The following is an 11,808-nucleotide window of genomic DNA, read 5'->3' as shown; positions in this document are numbered from 1 at the left end:
TTCACTCTCTTTGGTGTTTTTCATGTTGTTACCTGTACGCAACATTGGAATTTAAAATGGTATGCTTTTGGAAGTAATGGATTCAAACAAAATGGTACAGAGAAAAACTAACTGAAAAGTAGTGCATGTATATGTATTCCCTCCCTTTGCTTGAAGTAATTTATTATCTTCAGAAATCAAATTTAGTTCAATGAATTCCACCTGTGGCTATCAAAATGTCACATGATCTCATTCCATATACACCTGTTGTGAAAGGCCCCAGAGTCTGAGCAAAGGGCTCCATCAGGCAAGCAAAAGTTCACAACAGGGTTATAGAATGACATCAAGAAAGCATGAATTTGCCTCGGATTACCGTGACACCACAACAAACCGTCGGAGGAAGGGTAGACCACCAAAACCCCCAATGACGAAGGATATTAATCAGAGAGGTGGCAACTGGACAAAGGTAAGGCTGTAAGAGCCGCATAGCTTCACAGAAGGGATTTAAATATCTTTCCATGAGACCACTAAAGGTCATTGACTCCATAAAGCTGGATGAGTGGCCCAAAATGAAAACAACAATAACAACAACAAAAGCCATTTCATGAGGAAAACAGAAACAAAAAAACATCTGAGAGACTCCACAAATGTGTTTTAGCCATCAATGAAAATGTTATGTGTGGCTTAAACCCAACACCTCTAAACATCCTGAGAGTGCCATCCCCACAGTGAAGCATGACGGGGGCACTGTCACACTGTGGTGATGTTGGAGGAATGCATTTACAAGAAAATTTGCTCTTTAGCTCAGCTCCCCCATCGTCTTTGAATCTCCGAACTGAGAGCGCTCTAACCACTGACTGCTCAGCATTTTGCATAATCGTCACTGAAGAAAAGAAAAAAAAGAAAAAAAACACCCTTTTTTGCCGTGCACTCCACAAAGATTGGTTTTGCGGAAGATTGGCCTGAGGGGAAAAAAAGCTATTTCTAAGGGAAACCACAGGAGAGAGTGTTTGGTGTTCAACAAAAAGCATTTGGTAGACTCTCCAAACATGTGGAAGAAGGCAGATGAGTCTAAAATTGTACTTTTTGGTCATCAAGGAAAATGCAGAGTGTGTTTAGGGCAACAGAGAAACCCATCCAAGTAGAGGGAGCTGGAGCGGTTTTGTAACGAGGAACTGGCTAAAATCCTTGTGGCTAAATGCTGAATTGGACTGAATTAACTTTAATATCCTCCAGGGGCATTTAGATCACAACAGCAGTAAGCACAAAAACATACGAAGTCACAGAAAACCTGATGAGCGAATGAGACCAGTTATCTGGAGGGTAGATGTGCCAGATTTAGAGATATAAGAAAAGGGGGTGTAACTATAACAAAAGTACTTTCACCAGATTTTTAGAATCTAGAATTTTTAGAAACTAGAGGCTCAATCGGTTTGCTGATTTGTATCCATGAGAACGTGTTCAAAGGTTTTCTTAATGAAACATTCCGAGGCGGGGCACGGGAAGAATGCACCACACTGGTACCCATGAAGGAAATGTTACATTTTAAGAAAAGGGAATTGATTTATAGATCAACATGCTGCAAACAGATTGCTGATTGGCAGGTGCGGTGCAGATGCACCTCAGCACTTGGCCCCCGGCAGCACAGATGGAGACAGATTTAGGTTCATGTGGAGTTCATGCTATCGACTGAGATGATCTCACTGTTACAAAATGCAAAGGCTGCATCTCTGCATCGGACTTTTTTAAAAGATGAATCACAGGCCCACTTCGCTTATAAAAATAAAAACATCGTTTTCCATGACCTGAATCGTGTTGTAAATGTAGCAGGAGTTTTCTGCTCTCGGTGTTGCTAATTTCTTTCAGGTTACCATGGGAACTAAACTGACTTCTCCAGTCCTCTGTGTTTTGCTGGTCGTATTGCATCTGCCATCTTCAGCTCAAGAGTTTCTACAATAATTCCCTTTTCATCCTCGGCTAAATTTAACTGCTGAGCTGGTGTACAAACAGCAGAGTTAATGCGTGGGCTCTCGCACCTGGTGTCTACTGTCACATGCTGGAAAACGTCTCAGCTTCTCAGGGAGAAATTGAAAGAAAGCAGATATTACATTTGGGACCTGTGAGGGGTCAGTTTTCTTTTATTGTGTGACTGAAATTGCAGAAAAGACGCATTACTTAGCGTGAAAATTCTGATTTATTGACATGAGCATGATGAAAATGAGCATCCTGCTCATTTTGTAGGCTTTGAGTTGGCATATGGCATATGGCATATGTGAAGGAATTCATTTTAATAAATAGTTCTCTCTCCTCCTCTTAAATATCCTGATTCAAAAGCTAATTGCAGATGACTATGTTGATCGATTTTTATTACTTCTTGAAACCACCAAGTTTTAACAAGCTTTGGAATCTATTTTCAACAATTGCAATGTCTCAGCTGGTGGATATTTTCCAGGTTCATCCAGGCTTATGCCAAGATCCTACAGGCAGAGCCACTATTATTTCAAATGTGAGAAATGGGAATGTATTACTGGTTGCAGTAAATGAACCTTGCTCTCATTAAAAACGCTTCATCAAAACAATGTAATTATCACTATATCTAACACATGCATACAATATTTAATACATACAAGGTTGTGTATTATGGGAAGTTAGTCAGTTAGTCAAGGTCACAATGCTGCCGTTCAGAGTGAAAGTATGGAATGCCAAAAGAATCATAATTCACCAACCATCCAAAGTACCAGTGCCGGGTGTCAATTCATCTGTTTTTTTTAGAATCCTGAGATGCCATTTTGTACCTTTTCATAGTTAATGGCACCAAAAGATGGATAGAAATGCCACCTCCACCTGCCATCTGATGGCGCTTGCTCTCGTTATAAGTGCCACAAAGCATTTGATACATGCCACCTGGTGATAGAAAACTGTAATAAAAATGTATTTTGATGATAATAATAATAATAATAATAATAATAATAATAATGATTTCCAGCCTACAGCTTTTCACCCGGTGAGGAAATAACAAGTGCAGATATTATTAATCGGGAATTGATTTTGGTTTTGCAGTTTGTTGCCAGCGTAGACCAACACGAAAGATGTTGCAGTCACAAGATTCAAGGTGTGAATGGTTGTGATACAACCAGGGCAAGAGAGACAATACTGACAACATTAACAGGGAAGATAGTTGGTCTAGCAGGTAAACAACCCACAGACTGGGCAGGTGGATCAGTCACACACGTGACCTCAACAACTCTAAAAGTGTGAACGCAGCTTAGCAGGCTGAAACTTCCTGACTTTGAGTGAGAATAGATATAGATATAAGATATAACTACAATGTTCTTGCAATTTGAAATAATCTTAATCATATGTATCAATTAAGAAAAAGGGTTAGAATTAGGTAAACTAAATGCAATCTAATGCCAGAGTGCGTACACAGGGTTTTCTCCAGAAATAGAATATGAAATAAAACATGAAATAACCCGATACTATTTAGGGAGTGCCTTTTAAAGTTATTTCATAAGTACTGCCACAGTATACGTCAGTTAAGCTTATCTATAAGGTTTAGATGGTGGTAAAGTTAAGTAATATTGGTGGTAGTCTATGTTTTTGTATCCGAACAGGGTTGGGTTGTGACACATAAAGAAATACACTCATGTGTTACACAAAGAGAACTCCTTCAGTTTACATCCTGAGGCAACAGAACGCATTAGAAATAAAATGAAGACGTTACTATCTTGTAAATCAGAATCAGCATCAGAAAGCTTTATTGTCATCGTATGTTCTACAAACAACAAAATTACGGCCTTTAAAAGTGACAGATCTAAGGTTAGAATTGACCCTCCTACCACTGCTTTCACATCTACATCTACACAAGCTAGTCTCCTTTGTATCTACCCTTTTATGGGGTTTGTTCAGAACCTTGGACTATGAATAATCCATGTCAAAGAACATGGTCATTCTTAAAATGAGCATTTATGATGTGTTCAATTTGCCTCGGAAGTCGGAGCTGGGACTTACGTCACACCCAAGCTGAGCATGTGCTAGATTTTAGTCAAAGAAGCCATTAGGATCTGCTCATTGTCCTTAGTGATCAAGCTAGCTGTTTTATAGCAATATAAGCTAATATTGATAATTCACACTCTATTATGAGCATACAAACACTGCACCAATGTGTTCACTGATAGAGGTTGGACAGTACAATGTGTGCGACTGATCGAACTAGACACAAAGTGATAGATGTGCCAATGAACAGTTTACTGCAGCCATGACCACTTTCATGTGCCATGTCGATTTTGAAACCAGGGCTAGTGAGGTTTCTTCAACTATTTTAATCAGAAATTAAGCTTTGGAGTCCATCTTTCCTACTTGGAACTTGGAAATCCCAACTTCTGAGCTCAAATGTAATGCACTATTATTCAGGTTATGGGAGTTGTTTTTCCTTCAAACAGCTGCATTACATGTCTGAAAACAGGCTGTTATGAACGGTGAGTGAATCAAAGCAGCAGGCGGAAAGACACTGAAACATTCTGTTGAGCTCCGACGAACTGCATGGTTTGGAGATGATTCCTCATTACCGATTGACTCATTTACATGAATCATTGAGGCTAATTGAGGGTCGATAGTTAAAGAAAAAAATGTTGTGTTTTAGTTTCATCCCTGACACAGTACATGTCCCCATAGCAACGAGTAAGCTTAAGGAGAAGCTTGTTGCAGATGGTGAGCCTGTAACTACCCGATAAGAGTCACTACAAGATGCGTGAATGAATGAATTTAACTTCAAATCTTCCAGTTTACCAAATGAAGTCAACGACATGGAGTTGAGATTTGTCTAACATGTTTATTTTATGTTTATTCAAAACTGGGCATTGGATAAGGACTAATAAATAAAACATCAGATCAAAAAATATTGTTTTATCCACATATTGACTGTAACAACTTGACAGGATGACAAAACAGTTCAAGTTGGAATACAGTTATGTACAGTACTGCAGTTTGCTGTCACCGTGTGAGATGAATTCAGCGTGGCTTTTGAACTAATTACACAATACACAAATCTATGTCACTCAGCTGCAAAACTGTGCAAATTAAGTTCTGCACCCTTTTAAAACATTTCTGCAACTCCACTGCTTACAGGTTTTTATCATATGGATTTATTAAAGTGTCGATCATAAATTACCTAATGGAAAAGCATTGGAATGAATCCTTTGGTGCAGCACTGTTTTATGTAAAAAAAAAAAAAAAAAGCCATTTATTAAGCTATGTATACACATGTCATGTTCAATGCTTTTGTGTACCTTATTGCTGTCTGTGGCTTATCTTATAGTCTAAATATTGCTGTAACTGCTGCTCCTACCACTGAGCATTACCATTATCATAATTGAGGGTTTCATCATGATCTTGACTCCAGATATCATTATTCCACATCGCTGAGAGCTATCACTGCAAACATGCACCAGCAGATATGAGGAGGATTTTTTAGGCTCTTCATTTGGATTCATGATGTCCTTCGCCACTCGAATGATTAATAACCCCCTTGAATGCCTTGCACGTGTGTTCGAAAGTATGATGCAAATTATAACGTATTATCCTATTAACTGCCAAGGGTCTACATGTTAATTATCTTGGCCTGTGGCATTCCAGGAAATGAGTTGAGTGTGGAATTATTTGCTGCAGATGCGCCAGATACAGCAGAAGTGTGCCAAATGATTGATAGAAAAGATCTCGGTGAATTGAAATTGTTTCAAAAACATGTGGCAGCTGTAGCATCACACAAAGAAATGACCTTTCATAATAACAATGGGTTTTATCGTTCACTGCAGATGATCCATGTCAGAGGATATATTCAGTTATAGGCACAAAGTTGAGCCCTATATCTCTTGCAAATAGGTTTTTTTATTTACACCAAGCATCTTTTGATGCTGTCTTCCACAGCTGGAAAGACTTGAAGGGTTTGTCTTCTGAAGACGGATGAGTGATAAAAATCATAAGGAGGGCAAACTGACATTGTGACTGTGCAAATCTCGAGCAAGCTGCTCATGAAATAATAATCATGATTAGATTGGTGAAATTGAACAACTCAGAGCATGATTTTATGAATAAAATGAAGCAGACCTAGCTTGGCCGTGTTGAACTGAGGCCCATCTCATCATCTGCGGTCTGGAGAAAGAAAAATCCCAGACACTCCCTCTAGTGGTTCATTTTAGGAATAAGACACAATGTCCTAGTCAATGTCTTTAGTGAGTGAACATGTAACTGTAATTTAGACCCTTTATACAAGAACGTTTCATGTTGACATAACTTTTCAAAGCATATAAGAGGGAGATTCAAACCCTTGGCCTATAAAACTTCCTCAATTCTGAAAAAAAAAACATAAAACTAGGCAAATTTGATGGAATTTGGTTCTCTTTGCTAAAGTATTACAAAGAGTAGAGACTTTAGAGCATTATCATCATTATTATTACTATTATTGATAATATTATTATAAGATCTGCCCACAAAGTCCCGGAGCTGAACTGGATTTCAGGATATTTAAAATGCTCTCTTCTCATACAGAATCACAATAATGAGGAGTTTCTGTACAACTGTAAAAAAAAAACACTGAAAAGTTATGTACCTTTCGTGTTCCTGAATACCATGTGACAATTTCATAAAGGGGGCTTTGCATCTCAATAGAAAACAAGGCAACAAACAAAGCATAGATAAATAAAGCCAGCGGTGGAAATTTTTGGTATTTGATATTCACTTGAGTAATTCCTCTTTCTGCTTGTCCAAACTTTATTATAAACTGTTCCCTTTTATGTTAGAGACAACTATTGTACTCAATTTTTTTTGTTTTTTAAATATGATTTAAGATTTTTATTGGTAAAGATTTAAAAAAATAACCACTACACCTAATTGTTGATGTGTGTCCCTGTTGAGACTAACAGATTCACAAAGAGTTCATTCCCATCAGGGTTTAAATTTACACACCAAGCAGAAATCATTCCGCTAATTACATCCCACCTGTCCCTCCTTCTATTAACTAAGCCTGCTTTATCCTGTAAAGAGTGGTTTGGGGTTGGAGCTTATTGCCACTGTCGTTGGATGATAGACAGGGCAAAGCCTGGAGAGGTTGTCAGTCTATTATTCTGTCAGTTAATGTGTCAATAGTTCTACAGTTTTATCAGTAAAATCTCTTTTTTCTTTGCAACTTTTTGATGAAGGTAACACTGTATCAGCTTTTCATTACTGGGGCCACACTCGCCCTCATTACACAAACACATATTATGGGAAAATGTTGAGATGCTTTTAGTTTAAACAAGTCAGAATTGGAAAAGAATGATACGGGGTTGAATTCTCACTTGCTTACTAAATGTTCACACAGTGTGACTTGTAAAACTTAATTAGGCCCAAGTAGAACAAATTATCCAATATTTCACAAAAAAAAAGACAAAGATTTTAGAAAATACCAACAACTCATAAATGTCCAATGGAAAAACAACAAATACGAAGCTTTATTATTTATGGTCTTTATGTTGCCTATGTAGTTAATACGAGGCAAATGGGAGCAGTGCTTATCATTTATTTTTATTTCATTATCCTGATTGTGTGTTTTTTACTCAGCCAAACAATATGCTACACAGTGTGGGAAAAGTCCCCATGCGCAGTACCAAGTGTTCTAAAATCAACCATTGTGGAAGCCCGTCACCCAGTACATGACGCTAAGTAAAGATCATCATTCTGTTAGTTTATAAACTTTACTGGTGACAAGCAGAATGGTTGTCACGACGGCAGCTCCCTGCTCTCTCCTTTTAGAAGTAAATGGATCATCTCATCCCAAATGGGTTTGTGTTCAAAATGAAAATGGGCCAGTTGAGCCACCAGGGGGAGTTCTACACCACGGTTTAAAAGTGCCCTACTAGCACAATCAATGTCCCATTTTACCCAGTTGAGTGTATGTCACAAATTATTTTGAGAAAGCCATTTTGATGCCCCTGATGATGAAATGAGAGCTTGAGCTCGTGATGTGCTCCCACTTTCCAGATAAAGTGAGCATCTTTAATCTGTCTGTCGTGTAGAACACCATGTGCATGGAAAAGGAAAAAAAAAACAAAAAAACAGGAGAACAGAAAACTCACGACCTGGCGCTGGGAGCTCCATCAATCATGCACAGATTTAGAACAGCAGAATCACGGCATTTAAACGCTGACCATCGATCTGTTGCTGACAGGGTTCTCATTAGCACATGGTTGCCCTGTGTTTTTAGGATGAGATATTTTCTGTTCTGACAGACGGAGAGAGACTGGGGTGGGGGGGGGGGGGACAACGACTGAGAAACAGGGAGGTAATGACAGCAAACTCAATTTCACACATGACTGTGTTTTGGAGAGGTGAGTGGCGTCGGACATCTTGATCTGTCCATCAGCCCTCGTGTTTCTCACTGCTGTGGCAGCATCATAACTCCTGTTAGACTAACTGATCGACAAGGGCCAACAACCGTGACTGCATGAACGATTTGTGGCTATTAGAACCAAAAACAAGGCAGCTACTAAATCATGAATCCCAACACTCTGTGCACCTGACAGGTGTACAACGAAGCTCAGCTCGTTCCCCAACTCTGAAACAATGCTCAGTTTCACCAGTGAGGGCATAACGAGACCATGAGGAAATGTATTCTACCTGTCCAAACTCATTTCTGTGATTCCTTGATCAAAATGTAAAGCAATATTTTGTAAAATGGAATTATAGTTGTGTGAAACTGATCCACTTCTGTTGAGTATGATGAGCTCTGTTATTTTGTGATGCTTACATCATTGCATTATGGCAAGACAGTCACCGCCCAGTCAGAGAGCTCAATGACAATGAATCCCCTACTTCACCTCTACCAGCCAGTTACACAACAGCACTGTGGTCACATAGTGCGTTATCTGGATAATGGCATCCTGTACTTATACACGAATTCAATCGCTAGCAGATTCATTACATCTGAGGGTCACAGACTCTTCAAAGTGCACAAGGTTATGATTTAAAGTTGAACTAAGTAATTCACTTTTTTTATCACACATTTAAAAGTTGCCTTTGCTATTTACTGAAGTGTATAATGTTGACTGTAGTAATTTTCAAATTTTTACCACTTTGGGACTTCGTGTCAAACCGTTGGAACAGTTTACACTCTCATGTCTGTACACTAAACCTGAAGCTACAGCTAGCAGCCGGTGGGCCAAGACCAGAAACATGTGGAAAAAGACAGATTTGAATGTTAAGTGTGAAATTTTCAGGTGGATCTATTTGTGAAATAGACTACAAATAATTCTATTTTTATTAGTGTAAAAATATCTGTCTCCATTGCCTTAAAATGAGCTATTCACGTTAAAAGATCCTTTTCCACAGAGTCAGCCATATTGTACAACTGTCTTTCTACAGTAGCCCAAAACAGACAAATCAAACAGTGCTTCTGGAAGGTGGCTTGACTTTTCAGTGAGTTCTAAGTGTGTTTTTCTTACCTACATAGAGGGAGAGGGTGAGGAAGTGAGGATTCAGCTGGTTGCAATCTGAAACTTCCCTACCAGATGTCATTAAAATTGTCAATACTTCAAACGCCCCTCTTTCTAAAACAGATGACAAATTTCCCAAAAAAGCCATTAGCAACGTCCCGTTAAGTACCACCCCTACAAGTGGCAAGAAGGAAATACCGCGGACCATATGAGTGTTTCAGTGTTGGAGTGGATTTCATTCTCAAGTGTTTCCTTAACAATAATAAGAAGACACAAAATCTTCATAACAAGGTTGGGGGGGGGGGTTGGATGGCACATTCTAGCAACAGTTTTTTCACTGTTGAGCCATCTTCAGGTAATGATATGAAACTAAAAATATTATTTAGGTAGACTTAGAAATCAAAACTACTTGGATAGAGTTTGTAAATCCTCAAGCTTAGGGAAAAAATACATTATTTTTACAAAGTAACTGTCACCTTCGTGGACCCAACACGTTACAACAAAGCTTTGTCACTGCCTGGTTGGGCATAGGCAATAACTTCAACTGATTATGGTTACAAGTCCCAACTTCTTGGTTAGGGTTAGAAAATGATCATGGTTAAGTCTAGGATAGTTTATTTTTTACAACGCGATTGATACTTTCATGGAATACCATATTTAATAGCTTCCCGCTGCGATCTGTTGGACCATTTAACGCCCCTCACATCCAAGTCAGCCATCTTATTACATAAGAAGCCTCTCAAACATAATAATGTAATAATATTGCTGAGCAGCTAACATTAGTTTTGATTAGTTAACTTTAGCCCACCGCTTACTTGACCGCAGAAAGTACTCATCACACAACTTAACTATAGGGAAAGTCAAATATGGGTTTAATCCTCCGTGAAGTTAATCGATGTGTTCAAACAATGCTTTGTCATCCTATATGGGTTTTGTGTTAGGTAGCAACGCCACTATGGCTCTGTTTTGTCAGGGCTGTTAAGTTCATTAGAAAATTTGCCATCATACAATATATCTGTATTCACTGAGCGCCTGAAAATCTTTCAAAAAGACTGAAAACAAGATCAAATAGGGTAACAAATGAAAGACGACTTGTTCTTAATCACAATCTTCTAACTGTTATTGATGTTTAACCAGATGATTTATTTGTTTTGTATGACAGTAGTTTGACACAGTGGGTGTAACAATAAGATTGTTCTGATGTAATATTGTTGCTACACAGACTGTTAAATGGTGGGCTGGCTGTGAGGAGATTTTCTTTTTTACTGTTGAATAAAGCTTCCAGTAAGCAAGGGTAATGCTTTAATCGCCCAGTTTTTATAGTTAGACAGAATAAGCTGAAACAATAGTTTATGAGTTTTTGATTGATTTCTTACAAAAAAATACAATAGATTTTGCTGGCCAAAATGTATTTTATAATTAAGATGACAAGAAAAAACATGGGAACTTTGTTATGCCACACAAAATCGACATAAATGAAAGTTTCACCACAAAAAGCTTCTTCGAAACATTAGTTTTGTAGTATTTTTTGGTTGAGTTGCATAGTAGACAGAGTAGCTTCTCAGCTACAAGATGGCTGACCTTGTTAGGGTTTGTTATCCATTCACATGTGACTTTACAACATGGCCTACCGAACTGGACATGGGTGGAGTTGGATGCGCCAACCGCAGTTCGCAGCAAGACATACTTCACCATTTTAATATTTTACATGCAGCTATCACAACAACTAGGATTCCATATTCTTAATATGACCCAATGGTTCCTATTTGGGAGGAGGTCATTCTTAAATGAAAACATAATCAGACTATGGAGGATTGTCTATCAATTGTCGATCACAGCTCTTGCACACACTTCACAGCCCCTTCCTTAACTCATGTTCAGTATAAAGCTACAAATCTTTGATGTGTTTCTTAAAGAGGAAACTTGTGAGAAAATCACTGGCAGGAAGTAAAAGCTGCCTCTTCCTCCTCCAAGGTGGGAGCAGGTCAACCTCTAGGTTAACCTGTTTACATTCGCTCTCATTTTACTTATGAAAAAATTGAGGGAGTGCAGTTTTGCTGCGTATGCGTTCTTACTGTAAAGCAAAGAACCATAAATCATTACACCATTTGAATTCAGCCTTGAATTCATGATTTGCAAGCAGTAGAACTCATATGTGGGTCAGTGAGTGTCAAAGAGTTAAGCTAAGCTAATCAGCTGCTGACTGTGGCCTGATTTGATGATACGATTTTCAGAATGGAATCAGTTTTCACATCTAATTCTCAGCACACAAAGTTAAGAAATGAATTACCCCTAATTCTCTTTTTTTAAATAATCTAAATGCAAAGGGGCTACTGCCAGTGCCGCACTACTGACCATCATA

The sequence above is a fragment of the Odontesthes bonariensis genome, chromosome 13 (genome assembly GCF_027942865.1).
Source record: "Odontesthes bonariensis isolate fOdoBon6 chromosome 13, fOdoBon6.hap1, whole genome shotgun sequence".
Taxonomy (NCBI): domain Eukaryota; kingdom Metazoa; phylum Chordata; class Actinopteri; order Atheriniformes; family Atherinopsidae; genus Odontesthes; species Odontesthes bonariensis.
Note: the sequence above shows the minus strand (reverse complement) of the source record.